The 23,043-nt window shown below is 48.2% G+C and overlaps 1 protein-coding gene across 4 annotated transcripts in view; it reads right to left on the bottom strand.

The window, feature by feature from the left end:
* Positions 1 to 23,043, bottom strand: part of IQSEC2 (IQ motif and Sec7 domain ArfGEF 2) — a 1,791,459-nt gene that overhangs the window by 1,036,627 nt on the left and 731,789 nt on the right. The window lies entirely within an intron of this gene.

Below are 23,043 nucleotides of genomic sequence, written 5' to 3'. Positions count from 1 at the left end.
GGAGATGGAGGAGATAAGTAGTGCACGAGGAGGGTGCTACAAGATGGTGCGGAATAGGTCTCTGGGACTTGATTATAGTCATTTGAGCAGCCTTAGGCAGAGAAGGTCAGACTGTTGCACAATATATTATGAGCACTGTGACTATTGCTGTATTTAGGCGAGCCTTGCAGAGCGGATCTGCTTACCCCACTTAGTAACTTTAGTTAAGTGACCATTAGGGCGACTTCACCCTTCTGAGCTCTGGGCATTGGTTGGTGCTTGCAGGGCTAGATGTGGGGGTGCCTGAGTTCCATGGATGGAGCTGGGCAGCAGTTGGGGAGTGTGGTGTTGGGGAAGGGATGGGTAGAGGGTGGGTAGGGAAGTGAGGAGTTTGGGGTGTGTATAGTTATGGGGAGTTCGAGTTTGTACATGAGGCTACAAGAAAAAGCCAGAGGGCTGTATCTGTATCGCGTGGGCAGGTGGGATTTGCTGCACGGAAGGGGGGAGGATACTTATGAGCTATGGGGGATCTTAAGATCGTAACGTGGAATGTCAGGGGACTCAATAGTTACTTAAAGAGGAACAAGGTCATGATGTATTTGAAAAGACAGAAGATTGATATTGCACTGTTGCAAGAGACGCATCTGACTCGGGAAAAGTTGGAACTGGTGGGGAAGAAGTGGAGAGGTACTGTAGTGGGCTCTCCGTATTCTGCCTACGCTAGGGGAGTGTTGGTCTGGGTGGCACCGCACGTTCCGCTCCAACTTACACAAGAGGTGGTGGATACGGAGGGGAGGATGGTCATATTGAAGGCACTGGTGGAGAATAAGGAGGTGTGCATTGTAAATACGTATGCCCCCATTCAAAACACGGCGGCATATTTTAGGACTCTGTGTACCAACCTGGGTGCGTGTGTGGTTGGGGCAGTTATTTGGGGAGGGGATTTTAATTGTGTGCTCAACCCCAGGGTAGACAGATCTGATTATAAGATTGATAGGCCCACCCCAGCGGCCAGGGTATTGCAGACACTGCTCGACGACTTCAGGCTGGCAGATGTTTAGAGGCTGAAACAAACATCCTTATGAGGAACAGTATTCGCATTACTCAGCCCCGCAACAACTGCATACAAGACTTGATTATTTTTTTTGCCATTTTTGCCACGCCAGATGTGGTGGTAGAGACCACCCAAATAGAATACAAAGCGAGGGTCCTGTCGGACCACTCGCCTCTGGTCCTGGGATGGCAGTACTGCCGTCCCAGAGCGCGGATACCGACGTGGCGCCTCCGGGCTGAGGCGCTCAAGGATCCGGTCTTCAGAGAGGATATCAGGGACGAGATCACACATTATTTTGAAGAGAATGCTGGCAGTGTGGATTCGGCGGGCACGCTCTGGGAAGCCTTTAAGGTGGTATTGCGGGGTGCTGCCATTGCTAAATCAAAGGGCCTGCAGGGTGGGGTCCTAATGGAGTTAGGGGAAGCTGAGGATGAACTGGAACGGGAACTCAATAGGGGAGGGGGGGATGCGGAGCCAGTACTTAAACTACAGCAGCGGTGTGCGGAACTTTGGGAAAGGCTCTGCAACCTCAACTATAAGAAGTATGTTGAGAGACAGCATGCAGGTGGGGATAAAACGGGCCGTCTCTTGGCATGGTTATACAAGAGTGAAACCCCTAGGCCCCCGATTAGGACGATAACCAGAGAGGATGGAGAAGTAGCGAACACCCAAGAAGGAGTCAATGAGGCATTCTTAGATTATTACAGGGCACTATATGAGGACAAAGGGGGGGCAGCCAAGAGGAGATAATGAAAACTTTAAGATATATGGGATTACCTAAGATTAGTGCGGAAGAAAGAGAGGAGATGGATGCACCGATTACTTTGGAGGAATTGGAAGAGGTGGTGAGGCAGCTGCCCACCAGTAAGACCCCGGGTGCGGACGGACTCCCTAGCGAATTTTATAAAGCATATAGAGAGGAGGTACTCCCCCCCATGCTAGAAATGCTTAATGAATCGTTTGAGGTGGGCCGGCTGCCGGAATCGCTTAGAGAAGCGATAATAATACCGCTCCCTAAGCCCAACAAACCAGGGCATAGCTGCGGCTCCTATAGGCCCTTGTCAATGCTGAACAAGGACGGCAAGATATTGACGGCGGTCCTGGCCAATAGATTGCGGAGAGTTATTAGTAAATTGATACATCCGGACCAAACAGGTTATGTCCCGAACAGAAACATAACCCACAACCATATGCGACTCCACCGGGTGATTGAATGGGGGAGCAAGAGCAAGGGTGAAATGGCAGTTGTGTCCCTAGATGCAGTCAAAGCTTTCGACTCAGTCAGGTGGTCGTGGTTGCTGGAGGCCCTGAAGGAATACGGGATGGGGCCGGGCTATGTTAGGTGGGCGAAGTTGCTGTACAGTGAGCCGCTGGCTAGGGTACGTACAGGAGCGGTGATATCCGAGAGGTGGCAACTTAGCAGAGGCACCAGACAAGGGTGCCTCATCCCTGATGTTATATATTCTGGCCCTGGAGCTCCTGGCAGTGTACCTTCGGCAACAATATGACATGATAGGCATTGAGGTAGGGGGAGAGAAACACCTAATATCCCTGTATGCTGACGATTTGCTATTATATTTGAAATATCCGGAGGAAAATCTTCAATATATTTTGGAGGTAATGAAAGGTATGCAGAACTGTCTGGCATAGCGGTGAACCCCCAAAAATCGAGCATGTTCCCATTGGGTAGCTACAGAGGATCCCTTCCGGAGCGGTTGCCAGTGTTGCCGATACCATGGGCGGTTGGTTCCTTCCGCTACCTTGGAATAGATGTGTATCACACGGTAGAGGAGGAACATTTGCATAACACCGAGGTGGCTGTGGGAAAAATCCGTATAAGCATGAAGTTTTGGGAGAAGTTGCCGTTGGCAATGATGGGACAGGGGCAATGCTCAAAATGGTGGTCCTAACCAGGCTCTTACATTTTTTCAGCAATATTCCGTACATGATACCTAAGAAGTTTTTTGCCAAGCTGAATAGTATGTGCAGAGACTTCCTATGGCATGGCACTCGGAATAGAGTGGCGCTATGGAAGTTGCAGAATTTCTATGAAAAGGGGGGTATTAAGCTGCCTAATTTTGAGGCCTATTATGTAGCTGGTCAGTTGCAATATGTGGTCAAATGGCTCTCTGATGATGTAACTCCCGAATTTAGGCTGTTTGGACAGGACTGCACTCCGTTTTACCTGAAGGAAATTATTTGGTTGCCTAGGTCAGAAATGAAAGAGCGCCCGGGAATGATGTTGCTGGGGTGGAAGATGTGGCGTAGAGTATGTCGAATGATGGCGGACCCGTACCCGTGTTCCCCGCAGGTGCCGTTGGTTGCTTTGGCAGGGGAAGACAAACAACTAAGGATGATAATCAGGACCTACTGGGAGTCGGTCGGGCTGGTTACATTGGGGGATGTCTGGCAAGAGGGGGCCGTTAAGGATTTTGAAGGACTAGGGGAAGAGGCGAGCTTGCATAGGGGCCAGTATGTCACGTATCTAAGGCTGGTGCAGAATATTCGTAAAATCTGGCCTGAGACTGTATTGGCGGAGGAACCAGACGCCACTATGGGGACAATATATGACATATCAGAAGGGGGGCATGAGATCTCTAGATTGTATGAGATGGTGATGACCCGGGTTGGGAAGGAATTGACGCATTTGAGGTTGGATTGGGAAACAGAGGTGGGAGCACAGATGGAAGTTGGGATGTGGGAGCGTGCTATGGGATACCACAAGAAGGTGTCAAGAAATGCCAGATTACAACAAATACGGTTGTATATAACCCACAGAGCTTACATGACCCCGGTGAGAATATCGAAGTTTGTAAAAGCGGGACGACAAGCATGCACAAAATGCGATAAGGAAGATGCTGATATGACACACATGTTTTGGTTATGCCCAGTGATTGAGAGTTTCTGGGGAGAAGTGGCGCAAAAACTTGCGGACAAAGGGGTCACGCTCACTATAGATACGGCCTGGGCCTGCCTGTTGGGAGGGTTTCCCAGACAACGGAAACTTAAACATGTTGGGAAATTGAAGGACTTGGCATATGTGCTCGCAAAACAAAGGATTGCCATGGGATGGAAGCAGTGCCATAAGCCACGGGTGGAGGTATGGTGGCGGGATTTGCAGAAATGGGCGGAGGCTGAAACGGTGGTATGGCAGGAGGCAGGTAGCAAGTGTGGGGAAGAAGAAGTGAGTACCCTGCTGGCATGGAGAGTATTAATAGCAGGACTGTTTGGAACAATAACGGATTCTGCAGTCTCAGAAGAAGGTGATACCCTGCCACACGCAGCAGATACGGAATGAGAAGGACAAAGAAGCTCTTGAGGGGGAAGGGATTGGGGGAGCAGTGGTCTTGACTAATTGATGTTCATGTGTTTGTTGCAAAAAGCGCTGCCAGTCTGCTTTGTATTGTTTGTTTGTTTTAAAAAATGATGAAAACCGTTTAAAAAAAAACAAAAAACTTTGATGATTTGCGAGGTAGTCTTGGTGTTTTCAGACAGAGTGTGGGCGAGATCCTCGGTGAAGGTAGATATGGGGCCAGGAGGTCTGTAGATAATGTGTACAGTAATAGTCTGGTTTGGTGAAATAGCGAGCTTAGCTGAGAGGGATTCTGCGGATTTGTATTGGCCAGGGGTGGAGAGACGCAGATTTATAGCTGTTTTGTGAATGATGGCTATGCCTCCTCCTTTAGTTTGAGCGGTGTTGTAGTCACTTCTGATGATAGTGTAGCCATCGGGGATCGCAAGGGAGAGCAAGGGTCCTGAGGCCGCATGGAGCCAGGTTTCGGTGACTGCTATGAAGTCCAAGTCATGAGTGGTGATAAGATCAGCCATGTCAAGGGCATAGGCAGTAAGAGACCTAGAGTTGATCAGTGCTGCTTTGATACTTGTTGGAGGTTGTGTACTGGGCAGTACGGTGTGAGAATCAGGGGAGGGATCAAGCGAGGATGAGTCCAGGGAACGGGTGGGGTCAACTGTGTGATTGATGTTAGTGGGTTTGGTGGATTGGGTGTGATTGATGTTAGTGGGTTTGGTGGATTGGGTGCTGGTAGAGCGATGGTAGGCGATGTGTGACAGTCTGGATCCTAGTCTGAGGTTTCTCACTGAAGTAGCGCATGGCTGGTTAGGTGTGGGTTTCCTGGTGAAATGTTGTAGCCAGAGCGTTGGATTGTTAAGGTAGGGGTTAGCCAGTAGGGTGTCCATAGTGGAGTAGGAAGGGAGTTGTTGGTGTGCGTTGTCACGGGTGCTGCTAATGCGTTGTGCGTGTCCAGGAGGATCTGCGTTCCGTATTTGATGTGATAGACAGCGGGGTGACAGGGAGGTGTGTTTGTAGATCTGTGTTGGTGCATCGGTGGGGGTGTTCAGGCAGGGTAGTGCTGAGTTTAGATGGGCTATGAAATTGATTAACAGGCAGAATGCAAGTTGTGGGGAGGTATGTGCTACACGTTGTAAATGCATAGTAGCGGGAGGGAGGGAAGCGAGTTGTCGGTTACACAATACACACATGCATGGTAGGTAAACAAGGCAGTGGTCAGTAAATCGGAATATGGGCAATCAGGCAATACTGGCAAGTGGCTGTGCGGTACAATTAGGGTTCACAGATAGTGCACAGCAAGTGACTGCAACTTGCAATACAAAATGGAGTTTGCAGGTAGTGACACAGGTCTCGGCAATACAGTGCAGGTTTCATAGAGTGGTACTGGGATGCAGTGGGTAACGCTAGAATATGAAATAGCATGGTTAGGTGCGGTATAAAGGATGGCAGCTAGGTTTGAGATACAGCAGAGCGACGGGCAACAATACAATAAATGCGCAATAATCTGGGCAGTATCAGCAATGCAATGAGCAGTAAGGCAGTCACATTTAGGATTCAAACAAAATCTGGGCATCAGCAGTAATGCGATGGTCGACAATACCCAACAATGGTGCAATGAAGGCGCAATAATCTGGGCAGCATCAGTAGTGCAATGATCGGTGAAGCAATCACGTTGTTATGCACTAAATGGCAAATTTCTCTATATGGCAACAGTAAAGTAGTGAACAGCAGAGTCATGAGAGGTGGGTTGCTTTAGGATGGGTGCGAGGCTCGTTTCCCACAGGGTGCGTGTCCATGGGATAAGGAGGCGAGGCGGCCAAGGCTATTGGCGTGGTAATTGTGGTAACAAATTGCGATGCACTATTCAGTTTGCATACTATACATAGCATGCAACAAAGTTCCAGGTGGGCAGCGGTGCGGGCAGCGGCCGGTGGTCGCACAGTATAATGCGCACTCTGTGGGTGGTTCGGATGCGGCAGGGCCGAGCTAGGAGACTAGAATGTGGGCATAGCAGCGAGGGGTGGAGGTTACAGTTACAGTGAGCCGCTAGAACTGGTGTTGGTTCGTAGAAGGCACAGGTCAGTTTGGTGGCAGTGAGGTAGTGTAGTGTTACCTTAGGGGTGGAGTAGGGCCGATTTGGGCAGCATTTCTGGCGATAGGCGATCAGGCTCGTGACAGGCTCAGGACAGGGCAGCCTTGTTAGGCAGCCTTAGTAGGTGGGCCGGCGTTCGCCTGCCAGCGAATGTGATTGGCTGAAGTAGAAGCAGAGAGCCAATCACTGGAAGAGCAGCCTACAGGAGGCTGTAGTTGTACATGTCTTACATTCACAGTACTTGCATGTGGGATCATTCACTATTCACATTGTTCTGTTACACAATGTACCAAGCTCACAGCCAGCAGTTAATACTTACAGGGTCTTTGATTGTCATGGCAGGATGCCATGGTGCCTGTTCAGGGCCTCTGCATTGCTCTCATCGATGTGCTCTGATGGTTGTTTAGTTGTACGACAGCAGGTTTCTGCTGTCTGCGTCCATTCCATGATAGTGTCATCTACCTGAGTGCATGGCATCACTACTGTCAGTGTTACTGTATTTTGGTGCTGTGTTTCACTTTGTGATACAATGAGTATGAATGTATGATGTTGCATTGGGGTACCTGTAGTCATGTGTGTGTCTTTCAAGTCTGCAGGAGCAAGGTGCATTTTCAATGTGATATAACATTGTCCATCATGTCATGGTCCTGTGGTTTGTAGTCTGTCATTAGTGCATTGAGAGGGCAGGTCCTGGATGCACAGGGCCTTTACAGCTCATGCATTTGTCTGGTGTGACTATGCACCCCCCTTCACATTGCGGTACTGTAGTGCTTCACAATGGAATTGTGTGATGGCAACAGTACTCATCCACTATCCACGTGCCTTTGCCTCTGTGCCTCTCCATGTATGCAGGCAGTGTACTGTTGCGCAGGACCATGCCATCGTGAATGGTGGAAGAGGGCACAGCAGTGGGTGATTTAGTGGTCAGGATCCCAAGGGACCTGGACGTTGTGGGAGTGAAAATGTTTCCTGTTGCGGTATACCTCTTCATGTGCCTGGGGGTCCACCAATGCCACGTGGGTACAGTCCAGAGCAGAAATGCAATTTGGCATGTGGGCAACTACAAAGAAGCGTTCCTTCATGGCATTCTCTTGTGCCGGGAGGCGGGGCAGGGAGATATACTGAGACACTTGGCACAGGAGAGCTCCCAACACTTGTTCCAGAACCTTCGAACATGTGGGCTGTGCAATGCCATGCAGAATGGCCACAGAGTGCTGGGAGGTGACAGTTCCCAGGAATTGCAAGACAGACACTAGCTTCAGCAGCAGGGGCACAGCTGTCCTGATGTTAATCATGCTCTCTAAGTGTTTTGGAATAAGGTGAGCAGCTCATCTATGGATTCTCTGTTCAGCTGGTACAGGGTGACCAGCAGGGACGTCATTTAGGGGTCGCCAGAGGTTGCAACCGCGACCTCGGAGGTCTCACTTGCGACCTCTGTGGCCTCCCTTGCGACCTCTAAAAAAAAGCAAAAAAAGTATTTTTTTTATTTATTTTTTTGTAATGCAAGCTCCTGGGCTGTGGCCAGCACCATGTGGCTCTTTACTTCTAGAGCAGCTGGCTTTCTTGTTCAGGCCCCTTAAAAAAAAGAAGAAAAATGAGAACAGGAGTGCCACAAGTCTAACACTTTCAGCACTGACCCTAAATAAGAAAGAATAGGAATACCAAATAATGTGTCATTCTGGAATTCTATACAATAATTGCTAGACTCATTAAAGGTTTATTTCAGGCACACTTCAGGGGTTGAGTCACTGATTTAGTCTGTTCTTAAACGCCTCAACTCAGCCTTTCATCCTTCTGGTGTCGATAAATGAGTACCAACACAGGTTGGGTGATATTGAGTGTATAGTTTTTCTATATAAAGCATTTAAACGTAAGCACTATGTAATAACACATCATTATCATTTGGTAATGGACGTCTGTTTGCATTCACAGTAATTTGGTAATATGGGCCTACACACTGATCTGAACAATACATATGGCGATCCATTCTTGTATGAAATGTACATCACATTATAGTGATATCGTAACCATATTTTTCGTAGTGTACAATGCTATGTGATGCCACTTCCTGTTTTGTCAACGGGTGAAAGGTTGTGTACCACTTCGGGGTTGGGTCAAATGACATCACTTCCTGTGATGTCCTCAGGGGTCAAGGGTCGCACGATGTCACTTCCACTACCCCTGGCATTTTGGTGAAATGACGTCCCTGGTGACCAGCTGGGTGTCAGTGAGGGTCAATGGTGATGGCCTGACCCGGGGCATGGGCGTTCGTCTTACATGGCGTCTCCTCCTTCTCCTCTCTTTGCCCTGTGCTGGTTTTCCTACCTGTGTAGGTCATGTGCAGCGTGAGCAGCTGCATGTCTCAGGTCACAATGGCTAGTGCAAGCATGGTGTTTGAACGTGTGTTTGGAGAAGGTGTGTGCCTTATTTAGCCATCTTGAGTGGATTGGTTGCACCTGTGGCTTCATTTGTGGCACCTGTCTGCATTTACTGTCACCTAAAAGGTGGAGGTAACTGCACTGTGGTTTTGGCAGTATTACCGCCCAATATTGGCGGTATTATTGCCAGATCACAACTTGGGATATGGCGGTAATACAGTTTTTGTGTTATCGGTGGTAATCCACCGACTGTGATACAGTTGCCAGAATTATTGCCCATGGTATTACCACTGACTCATAATTTGGTGGAATGGTAATAGTGGCGGTAATTCTGTTACCACCCCTTTTACCATATACTGGCCAACTGGTAATGACCCCTCTGTCTTTATGGCCTCCCACGGAAGAGAGGTTAGTCTAGATTAGAATTAGAATTGTTCTTTTATAACGCGCTTAATGCCAGTGAGTGGGTCCTAAGAGTGGGATCGGGATTCGGACCTGTGTAGACTGCATTGTCTTGCTGCCAAGATAAATGCGTTGCCCCTGAGCTATCCTTCTTCACCAATAGATAGATAGACAGTAGGGTTTGGTGATCTCCAATGTTTCCTTTAAACTTGGGTGTCTGGGAAGCCTGGAGTGGGGTAGAGGGAGCCCCGGGGAGGCTGAGGGCTCAGCTAGAAAACCCCTTTAGTTGTATCACTTGGCAGCTAATAAAACCGTGCTACACCTACCCAAGAATTCTAAAAAGAATAAGCCCAAATCCATCCATCGAGTTTCTTTAGGCCAACTGTGACACACGCTTCTGCCATTTATGTTAGCCTTGCTGCATGTGACTCTCTAAGTGAGGAGGGAGTGGAGTTGCTAGTGGGAAAATGGGAGAGGCAGATGTGAAAACTGTTGTGCAGATGGGTGCAGGTTGGAAAAAACCTAATCACTGTGCACCGGTATGCTTCTATGGATGTGGTGTAGTCCTTTGGGGCTATTTTATCTTGAGGGGAGAACCCAGTGACAACAGACTGTAAAGAGTATCTTAAGGTGGGAGTTTCTGCTAATGTGGGGAGTGTGGTTGAGCTGAACAGAGGAGTAGTAGTCCTGTCATGTTGACCAGCCCAGTGGTCGCTGTCAGTGGGGATAGTTGGAGTGTTTTGGAAAGTGGTAATTTGAAAGGTGAAGATTTAAGAGGGGAGTTGGTAATTTGGTGTTAGACATATGGGATAAGGCTAGTGGCAAAGGAGAGGTAAGTGTCAGCGTAAAGGTGGAATTGTATCCAGGGGGGAATGAGCCAGCCGATGAGAGTAGCAGATGGGATGTTAGATATTTTAAACTGGTAGATAATGGAATCCATTTTGGCTGTGTGACGTCCAATGTGTCTAGAGTTCCTTATAGTAGGTTGGTCAGTGGGAGGAGAGAAGAGTGTTGCTGGTTTCTGCAGTGTTCAGGATATGTATATTTGAATGCAGATGAGGCTAGTAGGATTAAAGATCAGTATTTCAAAACTGTGATCTTTTAGGGGGGTACATTACATGTGTCAGGGTTTTAGGGGCTTTCTGAACATTGAGTGATGTTTCTCAGTATGGAGGTGTTTGGGTTTGGGTGAGCAATGCATAGGATTTTGAAATTGATCCAGTTTTTGATGAGGAGCCAATGCACCGAGTGCTGGGCAAGGGTGATATGTTTGTGCCTTTTTAGTCTAAGTATTAATTTGGCTGCCGTGTTTTTGCCCCTTTGCACTCAGTTGAGTAGATAGTCAGGTAGTTCAAAGTAGAGGTTGTTGGCATAATCATGTCTTGATAGTTCCAGTGAGATATTTGCCATGGTCCTATATGTGAAGGTCAGGTAGGGCATAATGCGTCACATGATGCAGAGTTGGATAAAACAACTTCTTATGTGGCTCTAGTGAGATGTGCCTGTGAGTTGTAACTCCAGGATTTATGACTGTAGGTGTAGGCAGTGGCCAAGGTCTCTTTACTTCTGGGCAAGGAGCAGGTATGGATTTCCATGGTGTAGTGCCACTAACCAGAAGTTCTGCTTTGGAAGGGTTAGGATTAAGTCAGTTAGTTGTCATCCTTAAGTCCACCTATTTGAGGCAGGCGTTGTGGTCTGGATTGTTCGTTGATGAGTTTGATGTTAATGTAAGTGATGTTGGCATATTTGAAGAATTTAACGCTTGTGTTGTTGATCACTTCAAGGAAAGGGGTAGTGTATATTTTGGGCAGGAGAGGTGAAAGGAGGGAGCCTTGGGGTACTTTAGATATCAAATAAATTGTGAGGAGTTGTAGGTGGCCATGAGTATTGATTTCTTTCTCTTGGTCTTGGGACATGATCCAGCGTAGGGTGATTGTCTTATTCCCCATGCCCCCATGTCTCTTTAGTGAGATTGCATGACTGATGGTATTGAATGCTGAAGAGATGTCAAATAGGATGAGTGTGTTAGTTGCGTTACTACTGTGTTGCTTTTTAGCATTTTCCGGAAAAAGCAAAGTGTTAATTCTGTTCCTCTCAAAGGCCTGAAGCAATGCAGGATTCTTGGAGGAGTCTGTTGATCTTGACGTAATCACAGAGATGCTGGTATATGAATTTTTCCAGGATTTTGCCAATGAAAGGTGTGTTGAGTGTAGGGCAGCAGTTGACTGTATCACTTATGTCTGGCATGGGTTTCTTGAGGAGGGGTTAACAAAGGCAGTTAACACACTCATTGCAGCTGTAGACAATGTTTAGGAAAGGGGGTGCCAAGCCTTGATGCGTAGTTATTATTTTGGTGGGAGGGAACAGATCTTCTTGGGAGCCTGCCGGGTTGATGGTATTGATTATGGAAAGTAATTATTGAATAAAACAAAGGTCGAAAGAAGTTAGCAACAGCTTTGCAGAGTCTGTCGGATACTGTTTCCTAGGTCCAAAGGGATTCTTGTTTTTTTCCCGTTAAGGTGGTCTTGTATTTGTTGGATTTTGGAGCTGAAGTGTGACTCGATGGAATTAAAGTTCTTGCATGTATAAAGGAGTCATGTTGCAGGCTACGGGGTTCTTGAATTCATGGAGGATTTTAAAGACTTCCTTTGATCATTTGCACTCTATAGTGCAGTAGGTGATGGTAGTAGGCTAGATTGTCTGTTGAAAGATTGCCTCGTCTCCAAATTTTATCAAGTTCCAGTTTACTTTTTTATGTGATTTAGCCTGGGAATCAGCCATTTCGAGGTTTATTTATCTTCCAAGGTTATAAACATGTTTTTCACAGCTATGGATTCCTACACGGTGTTCATCCGGGTGTGAATGCCGTTTTGGTAGGTCATTTGGTGTCCTGTTCAGATTTTCGGTTAAAATGATGAGCCAGGTAGCTTCAAGTTTTCCTACTAAGGAGTACCATTGGATTTTTTTGGGATGATCTGGTAAACATTGCAGGTTCTTTGGAGGGCATTGCTAGAGCTAGTGCTTCAGTGAAAATGGTGATTGGGATCGAGAGGTGGTCTCCCTATGGTAACTGTGCTGGTTGCGGAGACGGTAATGGTATTCTTGTTGTAGAACACACTGTTCAAGGTGTGCTGGGCCTTGTGGGTAATGTTGAAGACACTATGGCTCATTATAAGTTTGCTGGTGTTCTGGCTGTAAATCCACCAGAATACTGGCAAACTGTATTACAGTTAGTGGCACTCGGTCCAGTGAAATGTCCACCAGATTATTAGTTCTGATGACAATGTGAATCCCCATTCCATGTAGTCCTATTGGACTCCATGGGGGGATTTTCAGGTATTGCAGGCGCTGGTATTACCAGTGCCTGTAATACCAGCGATTGCTGCTGGTTGTTAGGAAAGATTTCATAATTGTAGGTAATTTTCCTTCCATGTGGCAACCCCCAAACATTTTGCTGTTGTTTTACACCCTGATCTAGACTTTGCCGGAGAAGCGCAGCCTTCTGCCGCACTCCTCTGGGCTTTCGCTCCATTCGTAAGGGGAAACTGACATGCCCTTAAGACAGTCAGTACCGGGAGACTTTGTTTCCCTTAGTCCTTTCCTCATGTTGCAGCTTTTGAGCAACATGAAACAAGAGTGAACCGTAACTTACATTACCGCGCTCTTGGGTCTCTAGTCATTCCAATGGCCCTAGAAACTCTCACTGGACGTATCATGAAATGTGCAAGTGTGTCACGGACGGGGCTGGTGGCAGCTATCATTTCTTTGTGTTTTTAACCCCTTTTTGCCATGTTAACCGCGCTTCCCGCGTTTGGCCCAAATGGGTGGCCTGGCCTCCAAAATGGCCATGCAACGAGGTTCTTTGTCCTGTCCGCTGACCGTCTTGCCCCTTCACCTTCCCCCAGATCGAGCTGGCCCGGGGCAGTCCATATTTGGTCATGCACTTTCCCTCGAAACACCACGCTTTCGCGGGCTTCTGCATGCCTTTTGTGTGCCTCCAGGATGTGGGCTGGGATGTCTGTTCCCAATACACATCCTGGGTGCCAGAGAGTCTAGAGTGTCTTGAATGTCTGGGACCACCGTGGTCCGTGATAGGTCCACGTATGGTGTGAGTGTTTTGTGAGCAGATCTCCCATTGGGTCCTCTCTGTTTTGGCGCAAAGGGACCTCTGTATAAGAGGAGGCTGGAAACACCACTACCATGTTGATCACCTGAGTTCTCACGAACAAAGGATAAGGAGCCAAGTATCCTGCAACTAAGAAGCTGAGTCGAGGAATCGCTGGTGACCCGCTGAAGGTTTGGTACCCTGCACTGCTGTCGTCCTGTGAGACCCCTCTGCCTCTGACCGAAACAATAAGGCCTGTACTGGCGCTTCGACCCTTTAGAATAGTGGGAACAACTATTCTCGGCATCTTCACCAAATCCTGTACGTAAGCCTTCGGAAGCGTCCCTGGGCCATCCAGTGGACTGACCAGCCTACACAGGAAACTTGCTCTGTCACCGCCGTCTGGCTTACTGCTAATCCCGTGTCCTCGGCACTCTCACACGATTTGTACACTTAGCATTCCTAGGTCTGACGTGAGATGTGTGCTTTGGGACCGGAATACATCGGTTGCCGAGTTGCCCTGCTGTGGTAACAAACCTGTGCGTGTTCGCTGCATTTGGTACACCCTCGACCCTGACTGCTGCTGTCGCGGAATCTACACGGCGTCAAGACATCCTGCTGATCACATATGAACCTGCCAGTACTGAAACGGAACCGGAGAAGCCTGGGTCTGCCTGCATCGGGGACCGGTGAGTAGTCAATACCCTAACCGGTCGCCCTCCCACAGGAGCCTGTGGCTCTCCACCGCTGTCGTAAACAGGAACCCTTTTCCGCACTCGCACCCTGCTTCTGCCCACAAGTGGAGGCCGCGCTTGAGTAGCGGGGAACTGTTCATCATCGTTTTGTTCACCTCTCTGAACTGCCGGATCTCCCTGAAGAGACTCTCCTTTGCCCGTTGGCACCTGCATGTGCAGGTACTTTTGAGCACAAGGCTCCACTCTTCGTAGGACTCGGACTTCCTTCTAGTTAGGTGGCCTCTGATGTCGAACTGGGTCTAACGATTACTTGCACTGCCTGTTTTCCTCCCCATCTAGGTGGTCTGCATATTTCGTGCTTCTAACTCTTTAGACCCCTTGGTTTTGTATATATATTGTATTGCTTGTGATGTGTTGGTTTATTGGAGTTTTACCGTGATTCTTTACTATGGACGATGTTACAAAGGCCTTGTAATAAATGTGTCTATATTTTTAATATAACACCTGTCTGGAGGAATTTGTAAGCGTCCTTGCTTTGTGTGCTCATTGCGGGCTTTCAGTCATCCTCACCCCTCTTGAGACCTAGTCTTGACCGCTGCCATTGCTACCCTGATTGGTCTGGCTTGTCCAGAAGTTACCCTGTTCCAAGAAACTAGGCTGGCCTTCTGAACCTCTGCCCGTCCAGGACAGAGATCAGAAATCCATCTTAACAAATTGGTGTACAGCGGTGGGATACGACTGAAGGTATCCAGTGTTGCGCACGAGCGAAGGCATTTCAAGTTATTCCTAACAGGACACGTAGTGAATTGTTGTAGTATACCTCTTTAAAGGCCATAGTCCTATCAAACAGTATGGAAACAGGTACCTTGTTAACTTTAAATGTTTTTAAATCCGAAACATTGAAAAAGATGTGTGCTGAAAGAGGTGTCTCCTCGCAAGGCACAAAAATGGAAATGATCCAAAGAATCATGGCGTGGCAAGAAGCTCAGCTTGACGCTATAGCTTCCAAGGACAGTGCAGAAGGAGGTGGGGCTGCTCTCACTGGTAGAACTGACAGTTCTGCTGCTGCACTAGTCCACCGCGACCACGAGGACAGGGAGGATGAAATGTACAATGTTTCCTCTGCCAGTGCTGATGGGGAGGCCATACTTGAATTCAAGAAGCAAGAACTGCTGTTTAGGCAGAAGGAGCTTGATTTCAATATGGCCAAACTAAAAATCGAACAGGCAGAAAAACAGAAAGACAGGGATCACCAGTTGGAACTGGCCATGCTTCAAGTTGCCAATGGATCCAAGGGTCCTGGACATGGGTCTGGGGCCTCCTCTCATCCAAGGTTTTGAAAAGATCTGCTCAGTGTGTATGAGGAAAAGAATGACATTATGGACTGGCTGAATACATTTGAGTATGCATGTGAAGTTCAACAAGTTGACAATGATGATAAAATTGCCTGGTTACTCAGCAGACTGCCCCATTCTGGCTGCAGTGCCATTATGGAAATTTCGAAGGCTGAGCGAGCAGATTTTGCAATGTTGAAGCAAACTCTAATTTTAAAGTTTGTAAAGACTCCTGCCCAATGTTTAAAACGATTCCGAGAGTACCAGAAAAAAGAAGGTGTTACTTGGGTATCTTATGTAACCGAATCCTTAAAAAACTTGACTGGCTGGGTCAAAGGTTAGAAGGTTTCTGCCTTTGAAGGTATGATAAGGCTTTTCATGCTGGAACATATTTCTGCATCTTCATCCCCTGAGCTTAAGCAGCATTTGGCAGATTCTAAGGAGATAGATCCAAAGAAGCTTGCCATTGCAGCAGATTTGTGGGTGTCACATTGAGTGTCCCCTAAGGACAAGACTCAGCCTGGTAAGCAGGAGGAAGGGAAAAAGTCCAAAGATAAGGAGGGTGGAGAAACTGATAAATCTTCTTCTCAAAAGGGCCACAAAAAGAAAAATAAGGGTAAGACATAAGAGAACTCACAGGGTAGTGGAGGTCAGCCTCCGAAACAGAACTCTGGTTATAATAAGCCTCCCTATGTAAACAGACCCAATGGATCGTGTTTTGCTGGTGGAGTAACTGACCACGTGAAGGGGGATCCCCGGTGTGAGGTTAAACCTTTGGGGGTCCACTCCGCTAATCTGGCCTCCTCCTACGAGGAAGAAGAGATTACAGGAGCATCCTTCTCCTCAGACTCCTTCCCCAGTGGGATAGAAGCTGAGGTAGTTTTAGTTTCCCTGGGTTCCTGGGAGCCTAAAGTCGCAGAGGCTTATGCTAGGATTCCAGATAATACCAAGCACTACTTTAAAGACAGTGTGCTGATCAATGGAGTAGATACTCCAGCTCTTAGGGATAGTGGGTGTAGTCGAACTGTTGTGGATTCTACCTTGGTAGACTCAGAGGAAGTTGCCAGAGCTACTCTGATGCCCACTAAGTTGGCTGACGGCCCACCTCGCATGTTTCCAGTAATAACTGTAAATCTTACTATCAATGCTACAGCAGTCAGGATTCCAGTGAGCATTCTGAGGAACGTCCCAGGAAAGGTCTTGTTGGGCAACGATCTCCGAGCGTTAGGGCTCGTGGGAGACACTGCTGACAGACCCTGCACAAGGTCTCAAACAAGGGCAGCACTGACCAAGATCAGTGAGCTGCCCCAGCCAAAGGGGAAACCCAAGGCTAAAGGAGCCAGAAAACCAAAACGAGGGAAAGAAAATATTCCCCCAAACTCACCTACCACTGCGGTGGAGGAAGTTGGTCAATCGCCTGGACCTGACGAGGAGGCAGCGATACCTGAAGTATTTGACCCCGATGACCATCCTGAACTAAACGACTTATTAGTAGCAGGTGGTCCTGACAGGGAAGAGTTCAGTAAAGGCCAACGTGAGTGCCCATCTCTGGAAGGCCTAAGGAGACAGGCCTGCTCCCAGCTTGAGGGTGAACCTCCTGGGAAGCATCGGATTTATTGGGAAGGTGGACTCCTGTATAGTGAGCCCACAAAATCTACAGAAGGAGACCATAGGAGGTTGGTGGTTCCCCTTGCTGTAAGACCCTTCCTCCTGCAGCTGGCGCATGAAGTGCCCCTTGCTGGTCACCTTGGTATTAAGAGGACCAAGCAAAGGTTATCCATGCACTTCTACTGGACCAAGATGGGGGTGCAAGTAGAAAGTCACTGCAGGATTTGTGCCTCCTGCCAGTTATCTGGTAAGAGTGGCTCAACAATCCAAGCTCCATTGGTACCACTCCCAGTTGTGAGAATACCATTCGAAAGGGTAGGGATCAACATCGTTGGTCCCCTTGACCCGCAAACATCCTCAGGCAATAGGTTTATCATGGTGCTGGTCGACTATGCTACCAGATATCCTGAGGCCATCCCATTGAAAACTGTAGCTGCCAAGTCAGTTGCAAAAGCGTTACTTGGCATCTTTACTAAGGTTGGCTTCCCTAAAGAAGTTGTGTCTGACCGAGGCAGCAACTTTATGTCGAAGTATATGCAGGCTATGTGGAAGGAATGTGGGGTCACCTACAAGTTCTCTTCCGCATACCACCCCCAGACCAATGGTCTGGTGGAACGGTTCAACAGAACGTTAAAGAGTATGATTGGGGCTCTGGAAGAACCTCAAAGAAGAAAATGGGATCTTCTTTTACCATGCTTACTGTTTGCCTACCGAGAGGTACCACAGGAGGGTGTTGGCTTCAGCCCCTTTGACCTTCTGTTTGGTCACCCTGTGTGGGGACCCTTAGCCATAGTCAAGGAGGGATGGGAGATGCCCACTCCCCCTATTACTACCAACGTAGTAGACTATGTGTTAGGGCTCAGAAAACGGATGGTACTTCTGATGGGTCTGGCTAGTGACAAGTTGAAGGCAGGACAAGCGCTGGTGAAACATTGGTATGACCAGACAGCTTCCCTCATCAACTTTACACCTGGTCAGCAAGTCCTGATCATGAATCCCATAAGGCCTAGAGCTTTACAGAATAAATGGTCAGGCCCTTACACAGTGGTGGAGCCCCTGGATGAGGTCAACTATTTAGTGGACCTTGGAAGGCCTGGACAGGCTCCAAAATTGTTCCATGTAAATAGGCTGTAGGCTTTTGTCCCAAGAGTCGAAATCGCAACACTGCTACTGGCTTCAGATGTTGAGGAAGAGGAGTCTGAACCTCTCCCCGACCTGTTCCAAAGCGGTCCTTCAGATAGCTCCTTTGAGGGTGTCCAAGTGGCCCCTCACCTGACTTCTGATCAGCAGGCTGAGGTGAAAAGTTTGCTTAGGCAATTTTCCCCCCTGTTTTTGCAGTCCCCTGGTTTGACACCTTGGTGCAAACATAACATAGACACAGGAGACAGCGTACCTACCAAACGTAGAGGATACAGAATGTCAGACAAAGTACGGTCTTCCATTAAGACAGAGGTCAACAAAATGTTAGATCTTGGGGTGATTGAACCCTCTAGTAGTCCTAGGTCGGGCCCTGTGGTTTTGGTTCCAAAGGCAGGTACTTCTGAATTGAGGTTCTGCGTGGATTACAGGGCTCTGAATGCTGTCACCAAGACAGATGCACACCCCTTGCCTCGAACAGATGAGCTGGTGGATACCTTGGGTGCCTCCAAGTATCTCAGCACGTTTGAACTCACTGCAGGCTATTGGCAAATAGCCCTAGCAGAACATGCCAAGGAGAAGACAGTGTTCTCAACTCCAGACGGTCTTTACCAGTTCAGGGTAATGCCGTTTGGGTTGAAGAATGCACCTGCCACTTTTCAGAGGCTTGTGAATCATGTGTTAAACGGGTTGGATGAATTCTGTCTTGCATATCTGGATGATATAGCCGTTTTCAGCGCCATCTGGGAAAACCATGTGAAACACCGCGGAATTGTGCTACAGGCTCTTCAGAAAGCACACTTGACCATAAAGGCTAGTAAATGCCAGATTTGACAAGGCTCTGTGGTTTACCTTGGACATGAAGTAGGTGGAGGGAGGATACAGCCTCTACCCAGTAAAGTACAAGCATTACAAGACTGGCTTAACCCCACTACACAGACCCAAGTGAGAGCCTTCTTAGGACTCACGGGGTATTACCGCAACTTCATGGCAGACTATGGTACCATAGCTGCCACTCTGACTGCTCTCACCACTCCGAAGAAACCAAAGAAGGTAATTTAGACCGACAAGTGTGAGAAGACCTCCCACAGCTTAAAAGACTCCTTGTGCCAGGCCCCTGTTCTCAGGGCCCCTGATTACCAAAGACCTTTCATTGTGCAGACAGATGCCTCTGACACTGGGATAGGAGCTGTACTATCGCAAGTAGATGAGAAGGGTAAGGAGCACCCTATTGGTTTCATTAGTCGCCAGCTTAAGGACAGAGAGCTCAGATGGTCCACCGTAGAGAAAGAATGTTTCTCTGTTGTGTGGGCCCTACGGAAGCTGAGGCCCTACCTCTATGGGACCCACTTCACTGTGCAAACTGACCATAAGCCCTTAAAGTGGCTAATGAACATGAAGGGAGAGAATCCAAAGTTGCTTAGGTGGTCCATAAGTCTGTAAGGCTTTGACTTCACTATTGAGCATAGGCCAGGTGCCCAACATAGCAATGCTGATGGGTTGTCCAGAATGTTTAACCGACCTGAACAAGAAACTCATCCAGGGGTGGATTAGTTCCCCCTGTACCTAGTCTGGGAGGGGCGAGTGTTAGGAAAGATTTCATAATTGTAGGTAATTTTCCTTCCATGTGGCGACCCCCAAAATTTTTGCTGTTGTTTTACACCCTGATCTAGACTTTGCCGGAGAAGCACAGCCTTCCGCTGCAATCCTCTGGGCTTTCGCTCCATTCTTACGGGGAAACTGACATGCCCTTAAGACAGTCAGTGCTGGGAGACTTAGTTTCCCTTAGTCCTTTCCTCATGTTGCAGCTTTTGAGCAACATGAAACAAGAGTGCACCGTAACTTACATTACCGCGCTCTTGGGTCTCTAGTCATTCCAATGGCCCTAGAAACTCTCGCTGGACTTATGATGAAATGTGCAAGTGTTTCACGGACGGGACTGGTGGCAGCTATCGTTTCTTTGTGTTTTTAACCCCTTTTTGCCATGTTAACAGCGCTTCACGCGTTTGGCCCAAATGGGTGGCCTGGCCTCCAAAATGGCCATGCCACGAGCTTCTTTGTCCTGTCCGCTGACCGTCTTGCCCCTTCACCTTCCCCCAGGTCGAGCCGACCCGGGGCAGTCCTTATTTGGTCCCGCAAAACACCACGCTTTCGCAGGCTTCTGCATGCCTTGTGTGTGCCTCCAGGATGTGGGCTGGGATGTCTGTTCCCAATACACATCCTGGGTGCCAGAGAGTCTAGAGTGTCTTGAATGCCTGGGACCACCGTGGTCCATGATAGGTCCACCTATGGTGTGAGTATTTTGTGAGCAGATCTCCCATTGGGTCCTCTCTGTTTTGGCATGAAGGGAACTCTGGATAAGAGGAGGCTGGAAACACCACTACCATGTCGATCTCCTGAGTTCTCACGAACAAAGGATAAGGAGCCAAGTATCCTGCAACTAAGAAGCTGAGTCGAGGAATCACTGGTGACCCACCTGAAGGTTTGGCAACCTGCACTGCTCTCGTCCTGTGAGACCCCTCTGCCTCTGATCAAACGAGAAGGCCTGTACTGGCGCTTCGACCCTTTAGAATAGTGGGAACAACTATTCTCGGTATCTTCACCAAATCCTGTACGTAAGCCTTCGGAAGCGTCCCTGGGCCGTCCAGTGGACTGACCAGCCTACACAGGAACCTTGCTCTGTCACTGCCGTCTGACTTACTGCTAATCCTGTGTCCTCGGCACTCTCACACGATTCGTACACTTGGCATTCCCAGGTCTGAAGTGAGACCTGTGCTTTGGGTCCGGAATACATGCGGTTGCCGAGTTGCCTTGCTGTGGTAACAAACCTGTGCATGTTCGCTGCATTTGGGACACCCTCGACCCTGACTCCTGCTGTCGCGGAATCTACACAGCGTCAAGACATCCTGCTGATCGCAACTGAACCTGCCAGTACTGAAACAGAACCGGAGAAGCCTGGGTCTGCCTGCATCGGGGACCGGTGAGTAGTCAATACCCTAACCGGTCGCCATCCCGCAGGAGCCTGTGGCTCTCCACCGCTGTTGTAAATAGCAACACTTTTCCGCACTTGTGCCCTGCTTCTGCCCACAAGTGGAGGCCGCGCTTGAGTAGCGGGGAACTGTTCATCATCGTTTTGTTCACCTCTCTGAACTTCCTGATCTCCCTGAAGAGACTCTCCTTTGCCTGTTGGCACCTGCGTGTGCAGGTACTTTTGAGCAGAAGGCTCCACTCTTCGTAGGGCTCGGACTTCCTTCTAGTTAGATGGCCTCTGATGTCGAACTGGGTCTAACGATTACTTGCACTGCCTGTTTTCCTCCCCATCTAGGTGGTCTGCATATTTCGTGCTTCTAACTCTTTTGACCCCTTGGTCTTGTATATATATTGTATTGCTTGTGATGTGTTGGTTTATTGGAGTTTTACCGTGATTCTTTACTATGGTCGATGTTACAAAGGCCTTGTAATAAATGTGTCTATATTTTTAATATAACACCTGTCTGGAGTAATTTGTAAGCATCCTTGCTTTGTGTGCTCATTGCGGGCTTTCAGTCACCCTCACCCCTCTTGAGACCTTGTCTTGACCACCACCATCGCTACCCTGATTGGTCTGGCTTGTCCAGACGTTATCCTGTTCCAAGAAACTAGGCTGGCCTTCTGAACCTCTGCCCCTCCAGGACAGAGTTCAGAAATCCATTTTAACACTGGTAAGGTGTCAGATTGACCTCAAGTTCTTAGCTGGAGGTAATTCCGCCACATCACCGGCCAACTCGTAGTTGGCTGGTGCGGTAACGTGTCAGTGGCCCGCATTACGAGTTTGGCGGTAACCATGCCGCTATTGGCGGCATGGCTGCCGCCGAAATCGCGTCAGGGTCCTCGGAATGAGGACTTACCGGGTCATTCCGAGTTCGGAAAGGTCCGGTAATTCCTCCCTCCAAGGACCCGGACACAGTCCTTCCCCATTCCCATTTCAGCCCCCATAGGGCTGAATGGGAATGGGAGAGGGAGCAAACAACGGGCCATTACGAGATGACTCGTTGTTTGCTCCCTCTTCCCCTCGTGGGACCCGGTAAGAACGCCTGGTTTTCCCAGGCGTGCTTACTGTGTCCCGCCAGGGGAACTCGTAATGCGGCGGTACGGAGTGAACGGTGCCGGCACCTTTTACGGCGCTGTTCACTCCGTACCGCCAGGGTCGTAATGAGGCCCAGTATATGTTAATACCACCACGTTATTACCGCACCAGCCAACGCGTAATTAGCCCATATGGTTATGATGGAGAGGTTGGCAACATTTTGACACATTGGACACAAATTACTGTCTTGAAAGTACCCAATGCAAAGAGCATTGTCATCTTTTTTAGATTTCTTGCCACCACATAAGGGCATTATTTTTTTAAAAATGAACAAAAAAAGACACCAAAATTCTCGAACCGTCACTTTAATAACACCATCATTGAACATTCTGTGTGGGTTACTTGCACCATCCATGCCAAAGCCCTGCTGTCTGACACGTCATCTCCTGAAATCCACTAACATTTTTTTGAGTATTTAAATCTTTTTATTAAACGAAAAAATTATAATACAGTCAATACAATAACACAACAAATGCAAATCGGGAGGACCAAACCCTAGGCTGGGAGGTTCATAAACAGTGGGAAAAAATAAGAACATATAGAAGATGTAATGCACATGTAATACACATGGGGTGGGGGACACAAAGAGACATTCCGGCATAGATGAAAATAATAAGCCTTCGAGTTGAATTCTGGTACCCCAAAACCCTCATCCCCCCTTTTCCCCGACTTCCCTGCTCCACCCCAGCTTTATCTTAACGAAGTGTTGACATCACAGAGCCACTTGCATTTTGTTATCTTTTTAAAACTTCTGCTGGACAGTTCTTCAATGGAGCCACACTTGTAATGCAAGTGAGTGCTTTCTAACTCCTCCTCCTGCTCA

This window comes from Ambystoma mexicanum, chromosome 2p (genome assembly GCF_040938575.1).
Source record: "Ambystoma mexicanum isolate Mex_15411 chromosome 2p, UKY_AmexF1_1, whole genome shotgun sequence".
Classification (NCBI taxonomy): domain Eukaryota; kingdom Metazoa; phylum Chordata; class Amphibia; order Caudata; family Ambystomatidae; genus Ambystoma; species Ambystoma mexicanum.
Note: the sequence above shows the minus strand (reverse complement) of the source record. Positions and strands in the feature narration are given on the sequence as shown.